This window comes from Serinus canaria, chromosome 2 (assembly GCF_022539315.1).
Source record: "Serinus canaria isolate serCan28SL12 chromosome 2, serCan2020, whole genome shotgun sequence".
Taxonomy (NCBI): Eukaryota; Metazoa; Chordata; class Aves; order Passeriformes; family Fringillidae; genus Serinus; species Serinus canaria.
The window spans coordinates 138,168,141-138,189,319 of NC_066315.1; the positions used below are offsets into that span (position 1 = coordinate 138,168,141).

Sequence of the window (21,179 nt, forward strand, 5' to 3'; positions counted from 1 at the left end):
AAGCAATATTTTATTTTGGTTTAAGCCTAGTGAAATAGGTAGTATTAAAGGTGAGTGGATGGAAATGGGTGTAGTATGCTGAAGAATCAACTCCTTTGAAAGCAGTGAAAAAAACCAGAAATTGGCGTTAGAAGCACTTTAGCAGCAGGCTGAAAGGAGCATTAGAGACACAGAACAAATGGAGAACTCGCTAGAGACTGACTGCAGCAAGCCAAGCAGATAGACTGGTTGGGATCTCCATATCCAACTCCAGAGCTTCAGTCATTCAAGTTACCAAAAGAGTGATTTTTTTGAAGCTGTATCTATTTTGCTAAAATATCAGCAAGCCAAGCTAAATTAGCAGATCTTAGTCAAGTAAGCTCCCATTATATCAGCTCAGCTAATGAACCACTTGATACAAACTCCTTCACAAAAATGTGATACCTCTGCTATACAGCTTTGACTAGAGCAATCATAACTATTTCATTTGACTTTGCATCAATAGTTCCTCATTGTGCCTATATTCACAGTACCAAATTGCTATTTCCAGCAAGATAGCAGTGGCAGAATTCTTTCTAGCTCTTGGGAATGTTTCAAAGTGGGGAGTAGTGAAGAATTGTTTTGAATTGCCAAGATAGAATGTCACTTGTGATCTTGGCAATGAGAAATAGCATACATGTTTGGGTTGACCTACAAGTAAAAATATACATTTTTGCATCAAGTTTATTCACTTTACTGATCATTCAGGAAAGAGTTAAGATTGAAATCACTAACTCCATGCTCATTTACTTCCTCTTAACAGTCTGTTGTTTCTCAGTTTACATATAAAACAAGCTTTATGCTAGAACTGATATGGCTTATTTCAGTTTCACACTTAGATTTCCCAGGGCTAAGCAAGGGACTCCAGGGAGTCCAGCAATAGCTCTCCTTTAGCAGGGAGAATAAGGGAATGTTCCTTGGAACTGGAACATCCATCAAAACAGAATTCAGTGATGACAAATATAAAGCGATCCATTATCTGCTTTCCTGTATATATTACAGACCCTGGAGCTGCCTGGTTTTCAAGATCAGAGAGACTAAAATATGCGGCAGGATATGAGGCTGAAAGTACTGTTCAAATTCTCCATGTAGCAATGAAGTAGGGCTGAGACAGTACTGAATTTTATGCTGGCTTCCTGGGCAGGTGTGCTTTTCGCCCTGGCTAAGGAACATAACATTTTCTTAACTCCCAACAATTGTGGAATGCATTGCTAACCTCACCACAGCCCGCCACAAGTGCAAACAGCAACCTACGGCAGCGTGACAAACCGACCTCCGTGTGCAGCTTCGAGCTGCCTTCTCCTTCCAGCCACATGCATCCTGGCAATCATTCAGTCCCTTACTGTCCCTCACCTGCTTTTTGTGAAAACAATGTAATTTCCATTACTGGCATCCAAACCCCCACGTTACAAATATAAAAATCAGACGGCTATTCCCTCTTTCTTTATGGGATTTTCCAAGATTGTCTTGGATATATTTAGTGTTCATGTGTAATGAGTCAGAGTGTCCACCTGTGGTCTCCATAAACCGATTTTGTAAATAGCATTGACTGATGTGACTCAAAAAAAAAAAAAAGAAAAAAAAAAAGGCCAGTTTCTGTTTTCCAGTTTTAGTCTGAATTCAAACACTGTTTGCAGTTCCAAGAACTCTGTGGGTTTCATGCTCTGGGTCAGTGGGTGGGGAATACTGGAAAAGGCACACTCCATCCTGTCCCCTTGTTCCGGTGGGCTGTAGGTCTGCAGAAAGATGACTTTATTTTATAGCACAGCAAACAACCTTTTCATTTAGCAACTGTTTAATATGGAACCTGTAGAAGAGGCCCTGGCATACATGTCTTCCTGTGTCCCTTCCTCACTTGGACGTTGCTTTTGGAAAACACTGAATTTTTATACAGCACAAATTAATACAGAAAATGAGCTGAGGTCTTCTGGAAAGCATGGAAGGATGTAACTCTGACTGACATTCTGTAATGCTTTTAAGAATATGAGAGAACAACTTTGGTGTTCTGTTATCTAAGCTCAATTTAGCCCCATGCTGATAGAGGTGGCCACTCTGTGAAGTGCACCTAAACTTCTTAGTTTGGACTGAAGTCACTTGTTTGTGTTGTGAGGTCCTTTGGGGCTGCAACAGAACCACAGGATTGTTAAGGTTGGAAATGCCCTCTAAAATCATGGGGCCCAGCTGTTAACCAAATCCCACTATGTCCATTGCTAAGCCCTGTGTCCAAGTCCACATCCACACCCCTTTTGAGCACCTCCAGGGATGGTGATTTCACCACTTCCTGGGGCAGTCCATTCAAATGCCTGACCACCCTTTCAGTGAAGAAATTTTCCCAAGTATCTAATGTAAACCTTCCTGAGTGCCACTCAAGGTCATTTTCTCTTGTCCTGTCTCTTATTGCTTTGGAGAAGGTATCAATGCCCACCTGGCTACAACCTTCTTTTAGAGGGTTGGGAGAACAGTAAGGTCTCCCCTGAGCCTCCTTTTCTCCAGACAAAACAGCCCCAGCTCCTTCAGTCACTCCTTCTCAGATTTCTGCTCCAGACCCTTCACCAGTTCCATTGCCCTTCTCTGAACATGTTGCCCTTCTTTGGACAACCCTTGCTCTTGGTTTTTGGACAGCTGAACTGTGAGTCTGAAATGCTCCTGTACAAATTGAGAGGCCTATTTGGTGCAAGAGAGAAGTTTTGGACAGCCAGTACAATTCTAACACCAAAGAAGAGGAGGCAGCTTGAATCCTGTTAATAACTGAAAAGTTGTGTTAGTTGAAGTTTAGATTACCTCTCTGGCAGATTAATATCTCAAGTTAAAAGAACCATCATGCATAATGTAGAGATATATAGATTTGAGTTTAAAGTCAACTAGAAAAGGATAACTGAAATCAGCTCTGCAATCTCTAGAAAAGATATACCTGAAATATACCTGAAGCTCAGGTTTCAATTTAAAATTTGGCTTTTCTTAAGACATTATTAAGACTTTTCTTAAGTTCTGGTATTAAAATCTTTCATCTGCTTCCTTTGTAATTGCGCAAAACAAGCAACTTGACAGGTGTTCTGTAGTGCTAAAGGACTCTATAAAACCAGTTCAGATTAAGGTGTGAAAAGGACATGCAGAAGTGCATAGGTACAAGCACTATTCAAAAATAATCAAGGAAATAAAGCAAAAGGATATGCTGAGTGTTCAAGCACTCAGTGGACTTTAGTGAAAGTTTTGGCACAAGCTAAAGGCAGGCTGGCCACTTCCTAAACAACTGATTGAAATAATTCATGACGATGGCAGCATCCACTGTGTTTCTTTTATTTTCTGCATTAAGTGCATTGTTTTTAGGGCTTAGAAATAGACCCCTAACTCTCAACATGTCTATTAAAAAGTCCATTAAGACTCAGAGAGCTTTTGAACCTTAATAATCAATCTTAATAACACTGCTTATTTTCCTTCACCACAATTTTATGAAATTTACAGCTAGCATGTTTTCATTATGAAAGTCAAGATATAAAGTACCTTGAAGGACTTTTACATTAATGCTTCACAAACACGTGAATCTGGTTCTCAAAGAAAACTTCAAGGCTTTCAAAATCACTTAGGTGGGAATGCATTATACAATGAAAGACAATATCTGCAGGACTCGTTGCCAACTGAAACCACCAAGCACCACACAGATATATCAGGACATGATTTTGCCAGGTGCTGACGTGTCTTGTGAGTCATTGTGTACTCTCAGCTCTTTGAAATCAACAGAACCAAGTCAAGAAACACCCAGGACTTACTGAGATCAGGTTTCTTACAGATCACTAAAACAGTGTTTTCTGCTATATTCTTTGACTAGAAGACCAAATGCCAAAGCATCCATTTGCAGACATCAGAATTACTAAAATTATCAGGGAACCAGCATTTCACATGTCGTGATGAATGCAAAGAAAGCATCTGAGGTGGCAGATAACATGAAGCATGCTGATTTGGAATTACAGAGGCATGTGATAGCAGAGCAATGGCTTAAATTCTATCAGCATTTCTATTATAAGCCACCATACAAACCTACAGAACCCAGATATTTGGTGTGTGCTTTCTGAGCTTCAGACTCATTCTAATGTTTGCATTTGATCAAGTAGTTTCCACTGAATGAAATCAAATCAGTTATAATAACTGGCATTCTAGAGAACAATTCAACTGATGTTTAGGAGCATTAAATATATTTGCACTTCTTTTACCTAGCAAACTTTGGTCTTTAACATTAATTGCAATGCTTATTATTCCACAACTGTAAGAAAGAGCTTTCTTATTTTAAAAATAACCTTATGACTTTGTGCTGTGTTCCTGATGTAGATACATGTGACTGACAATTTCATCTTAGTGTTAAGATATGCACTAGAAATAAAATATAAGAACTACTTAAGTCCATTATGTCTTCTGTGGGAATGGTGTCATCTGCCTGTTGTAATTTATGCTTTTTGGTGTCTGTGATGCTATGTCAAGATTGCTTCCTGGCATAGCACAAATTTCCAGTCTTCCTCAGCCTAGCAGTATCCTTTCTTGCATATGAAATCCAGTAGGCTGGGCACTTTCCAAATACAAAAGGCAGCTCAGCTTTTGTTTCAATGGTGTCACAAGCTAAAAAGGCATGACTGAAGCAGCAATTAATAAAATCCAGCCAGGACCCCTTGAGCATTAAGCAAAGCCAGACACCCCTAGAAACACAGCAACTGTTATAGCAATGCCAGCAATTTGGCACAGAACAAAGGGAAGGAAATACAGAAGAAAAAAACCATAGGCAATTAAAGTAACCAGAATTTTAAGGTAATTACCCAGCCTGTAATACAGCCCAGAGCCAGGATAAAGGCTGCTATTCTTGTGACAAGTGTCATGCAATATTTTACAGCCTGGAGTGGTCAGGACTCAGAGCCTCAGTGCTGGGATTCACCTTGCAGGAGAGCACCCCAGCAGGGCACGAGTGACTCAGGGTAAAGAATGTCATTTTCTGAATCATGAGGCCACTTCCTGTGCCACTTTGTTTTATTTCCAGGATTCCCCTGGCTGTCTGATACTACTACTAGGTAGGTGGTAAGAGCTTAGGAAAACTGAGAATATCTAAAGTCTTGGACTGAGTTTGTGCCCACTGCAATACAGTCAGTGTTGCTGGCTTTGTCTCCAGATTGAAGGTTTCTTTTAATTTCCTCTAGGCCTTATAAAGGTAAGAATGGTAGGTCTAATTTTAAAATATGCCCCTGTGTTTTTTAAGTATTGCCCAGCCTTCTGGTTCCATAGTCATTAAAAACTGGTCAGTGTTTCCATTACAAACTCCTCCTTTGGGGATTTATCATTGCAATAAAAACATGCTCATGGTACATATATACTCACACAAATTTTCTGGTGAAGGAAGCTGAATTCAAGTGTCAAAAATTGCTGTATTAGAGCAGGATGCAAAGAAAATGACAAAGAACTAGATTCTGAAATGAATGCAAAATACTTAGGTTTAAGCATCTGAGGAATTCTGTTGAGTTCCAGAGCTTTGTTTACATTGTTAATAAGCAAGCACAGAGATCAGAGTAATTAATAGTTGTTTAAAAAAGTAATAAATAAATTAAATAAATAGACACCATAAATATGAATTACACTCATTCAAAAAAAAAAAAAAAGCCACATTTGTCTAGAAGAAAGAGCATAGAAGAAAGCACATAGAGGAAAGGACTAAGATTACAATCTTAATTCTGAAAATAGTGACATTCCAAACACGTAATGAATGTCAAGTGAGCTTTTTACCTCTGCTCTTGTTCAATTTAACTGTAAGAAACTCAAGCTGTTTAAAGAGGTTTGTCTCTACCTTCTAAAGGATTGATAATGCAGAGACCCTTATGCATCTTCCTTCTACCTGCTCATGATATCTATTTTGCATAGATACAGTAGGAAAAATTAGTGTATATTACAGTAATTGAAGGAAGATTACTGTGTGATGGAGAGAAACCAAAAAATGTTTCTATAGATAACTGATTCTTCTGCTGAGGCTAGATCTCTAATCCAGAATTCCTTCTCTATTCTTTCATCTTGGACCACACATACCTACTGAAGGGATTGAAGACACAATTTGTAAGAGTTGCTTTGAAGGATAAGGGAAGAATGTGGGTAAAGTCACATCTTTTTCACACACTCTTCAACAAGTCCCAGGAGTAGATGTATTCCCAAAAGAACAGAGTGATGAACTTATTTTGCTGAAAAAAGCAAAGCAGGTGAGGATAATCTGGTGAACAAATACAAAAAAAAAAACCAAGCCAACATCCAGAAAACCAAACCAAACCAACCTTCCTAACAATTTTCCCCACGGAGGTACTAAGCTATTTCTTTAAAATTCAAATGTATCAAAATGATTCTTTGGCCTGAAAACTTTGTCAAGTGCCATGCTGCTTCAGACAAAAAATGTTTTACAGTAAAATCTTTTGAAACTCAAGTCACTTTTAACTATTAGTTTATAGTTACAAACAACTGGAACTCACATGCCTTTGGGCACTTGCATCAAAAAGCTTTTACTGAGAAATGGTAAACACACTCAGACCCAGCAAAGCTCTGCTGATACAGAAAACTTTGTCATATTTAGTCAGCATTTACAGTGAAGAAAAGCCACCTGGGAAGGGCTCTCTTAACAGCTCACATTTTGTGGAATGATACTTGTCTTAACAGTTCAAGTGTATCTGTTCACCTACACTGGCACCACAATATGCAAAACATCAGAAAAAGATTCTTTGTGAAAAAGGAAAATTATTTAGGGCTGAAAATCATAATATATTGCTGTCATTAAATTGGCCTCAGAGGTAGATGTCCACATGAAGAAAAAGTCATGGGAAAGGGACAATTTGCCATAAATGCCTACTTGGTAACTAAGCAGAACACTAAAATCTGGGTCTGCTTGTGTCAGGCAGCAACCCAGAGACAAATTACATCCTGGAAGTGTTTTAGAGGTGTCTGAATCTGGCACTGGGTGATGTGATTTAGAGTTTAGGGCTTACAGTGACAGTGCTGGGTTCATAGTTGGACTGGAAGATCTTTAAGGTCACTTCCAATCATTGAATTTCTATGAAATTGAAAATCAAGGAGTAGGTTTGCTAAGCCTCAGCTCAGAAACCTGGTACAAAACAAAAAACTAAAACTAAAAATAAAAATAAAGAAGTGTCTGTATTACTTAGTCTTCCTTATGGCTGAAGCCGTTTTTTACAGCTTCTTCATAATTTGATTTGGAGACTGGATGGGTTATCTTCCTATTGATTTTAAAGTATCTGCCAGTTTTCCTACAATTCTGCTCTACTGTAGAGAGCAGAATTGAGTTCAGTACAAAGGCTCAATTTCTGTTCAGTACAAAGGCTCAATTTCTGTTTACAGCCCACCTATTATTTGCTTTTCTCCTTCCCATGCCTTGCAGCTTATACTTGCCTCTGGTTTAGGTTCTGGAAAAGTGACAGGTACATATGAATGGATGACTGATCCATTAAGTGCAGCAATGCTGTGTTGTAATCACAGTCCATGCACATCATTGATCCTTTCAGGTTACTGGATTCAGTGGGAGTTGTTATACACTATTACACTTTGTCTTCAGTCTGGGCATGACTAAATGGGGAATGGCAGGCATGCAGCATTGCAGAATGAAGGGTTCTTGGGAAACCCCAGGTTTGGCACTTCCTTATTTCAAAGTGTTGATTTTGTAACCAGATCTGACTTCATGTGAATCAGGACCCAAGGGAGGAAAGAGCCATGAAAAAGGCAACTGAAGATTGTAGCAGGGCACAAAACAAACTGGCTGAATTCGGATTGGCCAGGTAGGCAAATATCTGGCAATTCCCAACTTCAGAGAACTTGATTTTACACCTAAAATTGTGAGTTTCAAGTGTATATTGCTAATTTATTTTGTTTAAAAAAGTCCACTCTGTTCACAGGAAACCACCTCTCATCATCAGTGGGACATTGATTCTGACTGCTTGTGACAGCTGCACATAAACCAGCTCTCTGAGCAATCATTTATACACTTAGCTACCAGCCACACACACCCTTATTTCCAGTGGAGAGAACTGATTGAAAATGGGGTGGAGAGGGCTCCTAAAGTGGGGCAAAGGGAGGAGCCTTTCCCAGCCCCCATTCCCCAGAAAGCAGCTCCAGCATCTCTGTAACCTCTTCTGCTGTGCGGCTGCAGTGGAGCCACACCAGCATCAGCTTGTGGTGCTGGCAGGCTGCCACAGCTTCCCTGAGCTCTGACAGGGAGAGGCAGCAACATCTCTGCAAAAACAATTTTGCAAGAAAAATGTTATGTGTTTCTTTTTGCACTAAGAGCTTCTCCTTTTTGTCCTGCCACATGCATGTGTGCACACTCCTCAACCTCATGTCAAAGCCCTGCTGAAGCACCAAAGATGTTACAACTTCTCAGGATGAAGTAACAAGAACATTTTATGGTGCAATGGGTCAGGGCTCCCAGGTGTGCAGGTAGAGCAACTGCCACCCTGATGATTAAAGCAATGCAAGGTACAGCCTACCACAGGGTGGAGAAAAATATCCTCCTTTCCTCCATACCCATGTATGAATTGCAAGTTGCTTATCCAGACTGTCCCAATAAAAGTGCTATCACTGTCAACAGGGTGAGAGGAATCCTCAGCAGGTTTCTTGTCTGGTTGTCCTGAATGAATGTGAATTTTAAATGTGCAAAATAAATGTTGAGTATCTGCCACAACTATTACAGGAAGAAAAAAAGAATAATGTCACATAATAGCTCATGTCTCTCTCAAGACACTTTGATGTCAGGAAAATAATACGCAAGCACAAGTATTTTTCTAAGTTATTTATCTTTGGGGGTTACCAGAGGAAGGTCTTTTTTGCCTCCCAGACCACCACAAAGTTGAGACATGGGGAACAAGTGATCGTCCACATGACTGTGCTGTGAAAGTTCTGGATTTTCCGAAGGGCCGTTTACAGTTACATGTTTATTCATTTTTCCAGGCAGTGAGCATTATAAAAATAAAGGACAGAAAAACAGAGGTTATGCTAATAATTCCCAAGTGACTATCAAGAGCATGCAATTTCAGTCTCTGATGCAGATGATAGCAGAGTTTCTCAGGAAGCTAAGGGAAGGCACAGCCCAGCTTTGTGAAATTGCTTAGGAGCTAATAATTTGTAAAGTTTGTATCCATAAGGTCATATCAACAACTGATTTTTGGGGGACTCTGAATAATTGGTAGCATTTGTCACAGTCTCTGGCAGATACCCACTGTAATATTTGTAGTTAGGTAGTCAGGAATTTTCCATCAGAGCTAAAAAACCCTGATGGTCAGCAAACACATCTATGACTTTAAAAAATAAACCTTTCAATTGAAGAAACAGTACCAAATTTCTGGTCTTCTGACATTCAGAAGTACTCTTTACCTGAGATCTGACATTTAGGCTGTTTTATGGTTTATTGGATTTTTTTGTCTTACAAAAAAAAACCCAAGTCAAATTAGAAAAATTCTGTGAACTTGACTAAATACTGAGAAAGTTGGCCCATTATACTGCCCTCCAGCATGATTGACTGAATAATCCAATCTGTTGCCTTGCTCCAGTGGAGGTGAAATGAACTATGCCTTGCTTCCTCACGGGGATGTTGACAATAGATAAGCTGTTCATCTGCATTAAGTGTAACAACTCTTCTTTGCTTTTTCTCCTTTTTGGAAACATCTGAAACTTCTGAAGAAAACAATACAGACTGCTAAGCCATGTCAAAACAAAAGCTGTTATGGACAAAAAGTTGTACTGTTGGACAAAAGCACAAAATTGTCTTCAGTGGCACCTTTCTGCATGTCTCACTATCTTTATCATATTATGCGTCATGTGATTTCACCCTGCATTTTTTCTACTTTCCAAAGCAAGTGAAAACCAGTCACTTTTAATGGAAGGAAAGGACCTTTGATATGTCCATTCTTATATTCTTCTACATATCCCTGTTCCCATTGTGAATTTACATCATTCTATTGAAATGAACCTGGTGAAGAGGTGAATTGGGCTCTTCATATTTAAACACTCTTTTTTCCATTCTATATTCACAGAGGATTTAGTACAAAACTTGGGGAAGTTGATGGGAGTTTTTCATTCATTTGCATTGAAAGATGTGCTGGAGAATCTCATTCCAGTTCTGTAGCTTCCTTTTTTTCTCTTTACCCTATTTCTTCTTTCCACAAAAAAAAAAAAAAAAAAAAAAAGGATATTCTTGGTTGCTTCCATCTTTTTCCATTTGCATCATGAATCCTTCCCAACCCTTGTTAGACACCTATCAGGTACAATAAGGTGTCTGAAAAAGCTACCTGGCTTTCTTATTCTCATTCATAGTGAAATTTCTTTCTCCCACATCAAAGACAAATGATTTGTGGAAATCTATATAGAATCAACTCTCCACTCTGGACTTATGAGATACAGCCAAAGGAAAAATACAGTCACAACTTCTGGAGCTGAACTGTTCTTGGGAACAACGGCATAAGCAATACTGTGGCATTGTGCCAAAGCTTCTTAGCTTTGCTGGATGTAGACTGACTCACAGGATCATCTTATCTCTCTCTGTAACCACTGCACTGGTTGATCTGCAAACCAAATTGTCTTCCCCTGCATAATGGGAGATGACTCTTCCTTTCATCAAGCAAATTGTCTGTGTCATCTGAAAGGTTACTTAGGCAAAATGTTGAGGTTTTAACCTCAGATAAAGGTATTTGCAAATATCTTAACTCTGTCCCAGTTTGAGACTCCCTTTTTTTTTTTTCCAGTAGAGACAAAATGGAGCATCATGTGAGAACAACCAAGGTCACTGGGAAAGCAAGGCACCCCCAGTTTCCTTGCCACCGTTGCCATATGAAAAGCAGAAAAAGCCTTGGCTCTGTGTAAGCCCTGCTCAGCAATAATGAAAACATCTCTATATTATCATCCCTATGTTGATAAAACAACATCTCAGCCACCTGTCTAAATGAAAGACAGAGGTAAGACATGGCTCTAACTTAAATAGCTGTCAAAGAGTTGTCAAGAACACTACATGCTGCAGAAAGTTAAGGCAGTGGGCCTTGGGACTATTATCTAATAGAAACAGACCAAGCACTGCTGTAGGTTGGAAAACTTCACTGGTAAGTGTTACACTTCAGGAGGAAAGCTGCTCTCTAACTGTAATACATCATGAGATAAATCAGTTTTTAGGAAAAAGGGTGTAGAACCAGTTGGCATTTGGGCCTAAAATTGATAGAAAGTTATGCATTCTTCAAATACAATTGTTTATTTAAACAGGTGAATATATTAAATACATTTTTTGAAATATGCATTTCAGAAGATCCAGCAGGTTACAAAACAATGGTAACTAGGCAATAGAACAGGGTACTTGTATTTTCACTCACTTGAAGCAGTAATATAGGGATGACACATCTTCCAATCACCACCAGCATCTCTGAGCAGGAATCATTATGTGAAATTCCCAGTCTTATGTTACATACACATGCTGGTTTTGGCTGGGGTTGAGATAATTTTCTTCGCAGTGGCTGCTGTGGGGCCGTGTTTTGGATTAGTGCTGAACACAAAGTTGATAATATTGAGATGTTTTTGTTATTGCTGAGCAGGGCTTGCACAGAGCCAGGGCCTTTTCTGCTTTTCATACAGTCATGGTGGTGAGGAAACTGGGGGTGCCTGGGAGGCTGGGAGGAGATACAGCCAGCATGGGTGACCCAAAGTGGCCTAAGGGATATTCCAAACCACATGACATCATGCTCAGGATACAAAGCTGCAGGGAATCAGGAAGAGGGGGACATCTGAGTGATGGTGTTTGTTGTCCCAAGTCACCATTGCACATGATGGAGCCCTGCTCTCCTGGAGAAGGCTGAACACCTGCCTGCCCACAGGAAGCAGTGAATTGATCCTTGTTTTGCTTCACTTTTGTACAAAGCTTTTGCTTTCCTTATTAAACTGTCTTTATCTCAACCCACGAGTGTTCTGGCTTTTACTCTGCTGCTTCTCTCCCCACTCCTGCTGGTGGGAGAGTGAGTTAGGAGCTGCCTGAGGCTTAGTTGCTGGCTGGGGTGAGCCACAATAATAGGTCTGCTGGTTTTGACTGAGACAGAGGCAATTTTCTTCATAGTAGCCGATATGAGGTTCTGTTTTGGATTTGTGCTGGAAACAATGCTGATAAGACAGGGATGCTTTAGTTACTGCTAGGCAGTGCTTACACAGTATCAAGGCGTTCTCTGCCTCTCACATCACCCCCACCACAACAGTAGGCAGCCAGCCTGTATCACCGTAATGATCCCTTCTGGTTTAAGCACTCTGAATACCATACATAATCCCTGTAATTAATCTAGCTCCATAGGATTCTGTTTACGTGTCAGTTATTTTGGCTGTATGTATCAGAAGAAATAACTGGTTGCACCCAGTCAGGGTTTATTGAAAGCAGGGAATTACTATTTGGAGCAAAGTCTGTTTCTAAAAAGCCTGCTGTAAAGCCTATGCTCATTGGAAACACCGAAGTTGATCTTGGTGACACATCCTATTTGCTGAAAGTTTACGGTAGATTGACTCATGCAGTTTTATGTTGTGCTCAGTTCAAAACACTTTTTTTTTTTGGTTGAGTGGTAGCTGTTTCAGTGGTTACCTTTTGGTTTGATGGTTTGTTTTTAGAGGGCAGAGAAAGTTTACCCAAATTACGAGCAGTTGCCAGTATTGCCTGAAGAAAAATGTCATCCTGACATTGATTTCTTTGGGGAATGAATCATGCAGCTATATAACTTTTAGCAGAGCTGTCTGTCTAGATTTGTGATCTTTTTCTTTCTTTTAGTACAAAGTTTGTCATTTGAAACAATGTGTGATGTCTCATCTTAAGCATATTTATAGTTTTCCCCCTGTTTACCAACAGTTCTGTTCTGTGTGTCATTCGTGTCTGGCATATGCATCATCGCTAGTTCCATTTCAGTATAGAAACCCATAATTTCACTTTATATTTTGTGCATATGCATCATTTTTGTGGCTATGTTTTATCCATGATGGGGAATTACAAGGAGGCCTTCTTAATGATAGAAACCATAACGTGTCCCTAATATAGCACAGTATGGATAATTTCAGACAGGAGTTTAGGGGTATTTTTGGTTTTGACAATTAATGACTGCCTACATGGAAGTTTTATTGAATTGCATCACATAAAAAACCACGAACAGAAAACCAATGACACATTCCTTTGGAGAGCTCCCTTGAGCTTATCTAATCCAAAGAAAATCAAAATGGCCAAATCTTTAAATCAGCACAAACAGAAAACCCAAGTCATGAATACAGCTTGATGGATTTCTTCAGGCCAGATCCTGTTCACTCGAAATCTTCCACTTACGAAGAAAGGACTGAGGAATCCCAGGAGCAGCAAAATCAAAGCAGCAGATGTTTCTAGTCTGGTTCTAATCTCATGTAATTAGAAAAACAGATAAATCATAACTTCTCTCTGCCTCATCCCTGCTTTCTTTTTAAGATCGATAATTCCCTTCTTTCCTTGTTCTATTATTGTGGGCCCCTGTTATTTACTATTTATTAAGTGCTGATTGATGCAAATCTTCGGAGGTATAAAGCCATAATATTTGCCCTGATGTTCAGGGGCTCTAGTCAACAAATCTCATCTCTTGCCTTCTGTTTCCTTGAAAAAGGCGGCTCAGCATTCAGTTTCTGACTCCATTGCCTGCCCAGCCCCCCATGGAGCAGCACTCACTGGACATGTGCCTGTCTGTAGGCAGAGCATGACAGCAGGTACACTCATCACATATGGGGAAGCTGTCACTAAACATTCAGTTACTGACTCATTCCTCACCACAAATTCTTCTTAAAGTAAAACATGTGAATATCTTCCTAGTGCTAATTGGCAGTAATTCACTTTCAGATTTATTAAGCCTAGAAATTAATTTTTTTTAAAGTTGCAATTGAAAATTAGCCAGTTCCAGCTGGGGAACTGGCAGAGGCAGCATTGAGCAGAGTGTAAGTCCATTTCTATTTCCAGTGCTCATCTGTACCCTTGTGAAATTGGCTTCCCACCTCTGTGAGCAGGCGCTGTGCCATCCTGCTGCACGGGTACAAGGGTGGGCAGCCAAGCCACCATGTGCACACACTGACTGTGGGCAGGAAGGGCACAAATCCAAGCCCAGGAATGTGGATGCAACAGCATGGCTGGAGTGTAAGCACAGATTCAACAGTAAATGGGCCGTGTCAACAGCATGAAGCTGGAATCACCTCTGATATCAGCCAAACAGCCTCCTTCTCTGAGTGAAGCCATTTTCATTGCCAAGGGATCAAGACATATACTGCACCAGAAGAGAAAAGAGGTGAAGAAGGAGAAGAGCAGTCACTTTGTGATGGGCTGTACATTCATGCTCTCCCTGCTCTTTGCACAGCCTTTGTGCTTTTGATCAAGTTGTTGGTCTTTGCAAAGAGAGCAACTGATCTGTGATGCAGCACTGTGGATGCTTTGCATGGCAAACCTCTTCTGTGCTATAAAGCCAAGGACCAGTTAATGAGAAGTAATCTCTTACCATTAATCCAACTGCTCATGAATTCAGGTTTATTCTTAACTAGTTCTGGTAAGAACTTAAGGATGCTTTTAACTGCCCGAGGAGTAAGACCTCTTTACCACAGAAAGCACAAGAACCAGCCAGGATCTCCTCTTTGCTCCCAATTCATGCTGCCCTGACCAAATTGCAAGCACCTAGTAGATTGTGGCAATTTCCTGTCCCTTAGGCTGAAAGTGACCTTGAAACCCATAAGAATAAAGCTGGAATCTCCAAAACACTTGGAGAAATGACAGTGCCACATAATGTTTTACTGATACTGTTGGACACAGTCCGACAACTGTCTTTGGAACTGATTTAATCTTGCTTGTAAACTCATAAATTCTTTTGAATGCTGTCATAAAATTCCATACATTAAACAAAACCATGCCCCAGTTTTTGGTGATGAGAATTACTGGGCTGATTTATGAATCTTTCTTCTATATCTGTACTTATATTGCTGCAACCAGAGAGCAGGTAGATTAAAAAGCAGAACATCCAGGTAGGCGTCACTTCCCATGTGGGGATGAGGCAAACAAAAATGTGAAGTCTATAAGAATCCTGCCTCGGGGAAAAATGCAGAAAGCTCTGTAGTTCTCAATAGTTTCCATCAATGACAAAATCATTACTACTCAGAAATCTTTTTATGAGCCCTGTAGCTCATTTTTTTTCCTTGCCAGAGGTGGCTCGGCACTTATTCGATGTGAATTACTCCAGATTGGTAGAGGTCACAGCAGTCCTTTTGTCCAGTCTGTGCTAGTACTGTACTTTATATGTTAAAGCACTATTAAACTAAAACCCAGCCACAATGATATTACATTGTACACCTAAGCAAGTATCCACAATTCAGAGGCGTGCATATGAACTGGGGAGTGGAATCCAGCCTTCCAGTCTGAACTGGGGAGTGGAATCCAGCCTCCCAGTTTGAACTGGGGAGTGGAATCCAGCCTCCCAGTTTGAACTGGGGAGTGGAATCCAGCCTTCCAGTCTCAACTGGGGAGTGGAATCCAGCCTCCCAGTTTGAACTGGGGAGTGGAATCCAGCCTTCCAGTTTCCAAATCACATGTCAAAATCCCCAGAGGTACTAGCAGTATCCATCACTGAGTAGGAAAACCATACCTTTTTAAAATCTTTCTTCATTACACAAAACTTGAACTTGTAAAAGACTTAATTCATTAGCAGGTTAAAAAAAAAAAAAAAAAAAAAAAAAACACCCCAGAATAAACCCACAACAAAACAAAGGGCTTTCTGAGTATGAACTGAGTGAAGGAGTATTTTCCCTGTAGTTTTGTTATGCTGTCAAGTGGAAAATAAGCCACCACCATCACCCTGCCTCCTTTATACTAGCAAACAGTCTGGCAGACAATAACTAGGAAGATGGGAGAATGAGGCTCAAAACTTTCTTTTTCTTGCCAGAAAGACACCCACACAGACATGAAACCAATGTTACAACACATTGCACAACACTGTGCGTCCCCAAACAGCAGGGAACATCTTAGCCATGAGATAGAGTTCACTGGGCAGGAGAGATGCATTGAGACAGATTTGGTAGCAGAGTTCAGGCAATGACCAAGGCCAGGAGCCTCTGGACTTGGAGGGAGGTTTTCAAGCTTTCTCTGTTCTCCTGCTCTCTCATGTTCCTCACATCTTTGCCCTCCCTTTTAGCTGGATCTTGCTGGGCAGGTAGCTGCCTCCTGGTTTGTTGGAGTTCATTTGTCAAACTGTGCAAAGAAGAGCTAAAAACTATTTGGCTTCAGCTCTCTTCAGAAGGTATGCAGCAGAGTTTGAACTGAAAAAGAAGGAAAAAAGAGAAATTAAACAATTATAAACCTAGATTATCTGTATAATAAGAACCTATAAGGTTAACCTATAACAGGGGTAATGCAAGACACATCATCTGAATTCTAGGACAAGGAGAGTAAGATCAAGTGGGACTGGTAGAGCTTGAGCTTTGAAGTTTTGCTGTTGCTCTGCAGGATAAACAGGTTTCATGTAAAATCCACAGATCAGCACATCACCTATGTACCACTTAGTCATTTTAGGGTTTTCTCCTGGACACAAGCCTGACATTTGCCATCTCCTGTGACTATGTCTGCCCCATCACATTGCTTTTCCCAGAGCACTCCACACAGTTTATCACTTAATTGAGGGGCTTCAGAGCATGCTGGTAAGCAAAGCTCAGCTTTGCCCTAATCCAAGGCTTTGTACAAGTTCTGTCAGTTGCAAGTTGTACAAGTTGTTTGTACAAGTTCTGTGTTGCAATGTCAGCCACTTTTCTTTCTCTTAAGAAGTGTTTAAGAGAGCAGAATCATCCTTTTTCAGTTTGTCATGGTGTGTAGTATATCTATTCTCTTGGGGCAATTTCTGCACCACTTTGCCACTAATCCACACTATAAACTTAGAAAGCAAACACAAAAGACAGCACACCAGTGCTATTTCAGTTCACAGCTGTGTGTCCAGGTCTGTTTCTAAATAGAAATACTTTCACTCATTAGCCATGCAATCCTCTGTTTAATTGCTTACATGATTTTTATTTTTTAAGAAAGGAGCCTCAAACCAGGATGGGAAGGGTATAACTAGGCAGCACAGAAGTGTGATTCCAGGCAGAACTTTATATTTGGTTCCTATTTCTGCAGCCCAAAATAACAACTCTCCAAAGAGCATCAGGGATGCTCAAATTCCAGAGTCAGAAATGAGCTCCATAGCTCAAGACATGATGTGATCTCTAGGAGGAGAGCAAAGAACTCTAAAAGACAGAAATGCCTGAGATAAGAATGTAAAAATCTGAGGCTGGGTACATGCCCATAATCTCTCATGTGTAAACAAACAGTTAAATTTATGTCAGGGAGCAGCATGTTTAGTTTTCTGAAGAAGACATGTTTCCCAGAAGGAATTATACAAATATTTATGAAAATGAAGCAGGAAATATTTTCCCAGGGTAGGACACTGTTCAGCACTGCATCAGGTCAGTAGAAGCTGGGGTTTATTTTGTCAGTCTTCCCCTGGAACTGAATCATTGCCCTGTTGTTTGCAAAAATCTGTTCTGACACAGGCAGAGGCTGCACTTAGATAAACACATTTACAAGCCACATTGAGTATTTCATTTCTATCACATCTCTGACTACATATGTGAATGCCTTACATTTTTGGATAGCTTCTCTGAGTGATTGCAAGGAAAACAATAGCAATAAGTATCTCTTAGGCCTCTCTGAAAGCCTGGTGCCATTATGTCAAAGGTGCCTTCAGTAGAACTGAAAGCCTGCAGGCTAACAGACAGAGAAGCATTCTCAGTCCAAGTGTTCACAATAAAAGTGCTTATAAAACACTCACTGTGAGCCAGGACATTCTTGCTGAATGCAAATTTAGAAACAAAAAGTTGTAATGCAGCTGTAATGCTCACCTAAGTGAGCAGAAGTTCCACACAGTTGAGGTCTGTTTGCCAGATGAGGTCCAGGGGTCAGTACTGCACCTCATGAAGCATCCAGCAGCTCCCTGGGTCTGCAACCCAAGCTTCTTATGAGAGTTCAGTGCTGCTCTGTTCTCCTGCCTCACAGCAGATACTGACAGCTGGAACCTGAGTCAGCTTTTCTGTTTAGAGCTAAAAGCTGAGGGGAATAGGAGTGGGAGAGGGGAGGTAGGAGCATCCCAAGAAGGGGTTGTAAGCTCTAGTGCAGACCTGAGGTTCTCTAAGAGTGCCATCCCTGTGTCAGACCAGAAAAACCTCCCACCCATCCCTCAAGGTATCCAACTCAACAAAGAGCCAAACTCATCAGCAGGAAACCAGAGAGATCATAGTTGATAGTGGAGCATAAATTTCCACACAGCTGAGGCTGATGAAGCCTCTCAAACATCCAACAAGATGCTGGATGATGATCTATAATCATTAGAGTCCTACATGCTCTCTTTACTAAACAGATAAGCCATAAGATTTTGGACAATTGTGTCCTTAGGTTGGTTGTTTTTGTCAATTTTATTTTCAGGCATATCAGAATCTAGTCATTGGTTATATCTTAATCAGAACAAAAACAAGTGGTGGAGACTATGCTTACAGGCTCAAGTAGCCATTGCATGGTGACAAATCCAAAACCAGCACTTTACAAAATAGCCCTAGGATTACTTTATTTTTTGTGCCTTTTCAGGGTTTCCTTGTAAAACATTCAACATTCCAAATGCCCTTGGAAGCATTTGTTTTGTGACTTTTATGTGTGGATGATGTGGCCTAGTTAGTTTTTCTTCCTTGCCTGCAGTCATTTCTTTAAGCCTGATTCAATGAGGATTAACATGCACAATAGGCACTCTGCTTCATTAAATCTCCATCAGCAATGAAGCTGCCTGAAGATTTTTCAGTGAAACTTGTTTGATAAATATTGATTTGCCAAAACCTAAGCTTTTTGTTGTAGTAAATCAGTTTTGATGGACTGCCTGTTAAGGCAGGTTTTCTAGCTCCAGGACAGCATTCCTGGTCCAACACATGGGAAGACATAACTGATTAGCACACACCCTTGTAATAAAGCAATATAACCTTAAGGCTCTACTGCAAGCACTGGTTTGAACTAGGCAGAGATATAATTAAAATCTGGATCTCCTACATTTTGATTAAGTGTTTTTATTTTCCAAGTTTTCAGATCCAATTAATCTAATTTCTCACAGTATTTTCAGGGGGATTGTGACTGTCAGGGAAGGTGGGGTGTGGGGGGTGGGGGCTGGGGAAGAATAGAGTCTTGATTTATTTTCTAAAGTGGACTGAAAACATTTGTAAATGATCACACCACTGTCAGAAAAATTTTCCCTGCTTCGTCCCGGATAGTAAGTGAAGTAGTTAAACAAATGATTTCCTTTCTCACTTACACTTTACTCCTCTTTATCCCTGATAAATAACAAACAAGTCACTGTAAGTCTCTCAGTACCATGGAACAGATAGCATCATTCATGTCAGTTTGGCAGCGTTTCCCAAAATGCCTCCTCCAACCCTGAGTACACTAGCTTCCCACTCCTACGCTCCCTATTCTTGCTCTTACATTGACCTTCTGCTCACAAAATGGAAAGTGAGGAGAAGAAAAAGTTAAATAAAACAGATTAACAGTGTACAAGGCAAAGGCACAGTGCCCAATGCAAATCACAGAGGAACAAGTTTATTTCTGGTATGACTCTACTCAACTATAATCCTGGCTTTGTCTTTCTTCCCCCTCTAGCTGTGTGTACCCGTTATCAAGGCCACATTTGAGGGGGTATGTTAGATGACATTCTTTAGGACAGAGACCACTATTTATTTCTGAAGAGCACTGTACACAGTTTAACAAGAAAAAAAAAGTGTTTTGGAAAGGGGGACAGTCTGTGAGCAGGCTAGAAAGAAAAAGGGAGAGGAGTATCTTGATCCTTCTTGGGACTTTGGCCAACATTTTATCATAGACGAAAGCCTGAAGTCAGAGCCTTCCTTCAGACTTTAAGTAAAGTCACTTTTACATCTGTACATCACTACTTATTCTGTATGCCCAAAGACTGAAACACAGGACTAGGGAAACAAATACTCTTTTAAATAATGAGGAAAGCCCCTCAAAAGCTATTAATGTAGGAAAGACATTTTTTTCCCTAAGATGGAAAGCAAACACCCTCTCACACACTACGTAGCTCAAAAGCCTAGTTCAGCTTTTTTAGTAGCTGTCTCATTGTGTGAGAAACCAGAAGTTAACAAAATTCTTGGAAATATTACAAATAGTCATCAGTCCTTTCTTTTCTGCCAGGCTACCTTGAACATCCTCTTATCCCTGGTGTTACTGTGCTCTCCTTAAGAGAAAGCTTTGAGTTTTTTCTAGAAGGGATTGCACACAGGTGGGTATCTGTCATAGCTCCTTCCAAAAGGAAGGATGCTTACAACCTGTTCCTCCACCCAAGGGGCTTCCTGCACTGGTTTCAGGGTCCTAGCACGCAGCTGAACACCTCAGGTTACCTCAGGATTCAAGCTGGAGTTTCCTCTGGACAAGTCAAAGATAACATTCTGTTGGGATCTATGCTACACCACTGTCCCCATATATGGCCTCTCCCAGTGCATGGCAAGAGTGATGTGGGAGAAGGTATTGCAGTCATTCAAGCTCATCTTGTTCTCTGTCTTCCATCCTGAAGCTTGTTCCTTCTGTGCTCTGTCTCCCAGCATGATCTGGGCTTGGGGCTAGCACTGTGGAGCTATCTGTAAGCATAAACCCATCATTTGTGGGTTTCAGGCTAAAACACCCATGGATAATGCCAACTTTTCATTTGCTGCTCTGGGGGCTCTGGGTACCTGACACCCAAAAGGTGAGAGAGAGCACTGGGGATTTCCACCCACAGAGGACTGGCAGCTCGTGTGTTGTCACTAACAGTTTGCTTGGTGGAAAGCTTTTATGGAAAAGTATCTCTACATGTGACATGCAGTCTGCATTACTCTTCCAGCACACACCCAGCCAAATGTATCCTATAACTAATTAGTACACACTTGGATACAATACCAAAGTCTTTTGTCCCTTGAGTAAGTGAAATGATGGGCATGAAGAATCAGTGCCGAGAGGCAAAAAAGTTACAAGAGAGATATTCCCATATGTTGGAGAAATTTTCCATGGCAAAAGCAGCTAAATGTCTAACTCAGAT

General features: G+C 40.5%; 1 long non-coding RNA gene across 1 annotated transcript in view; it reads right to left on the reverse strand.

Annotated features, from left to right (window-relative positions):
• Window positions 1-13,204: 13,204 nt before the first annotated feature.
• LOC115485585 (uncharacterized) overlaps window positions 13,205-21,179 on the reverse strand; it is a 36,899-nt gene continuing 28,924 nt past the window's right edge. Inside the window, exon 3 of the long non-coding RNA XR_003946346.2 lies at window positions 13,205-16,347. This is a non-coding gene — a long non-coding RNA (uncharacterized LOC115485585). The remainder of the gene's footprint in view (window positions 16,348-21,179) is intronic.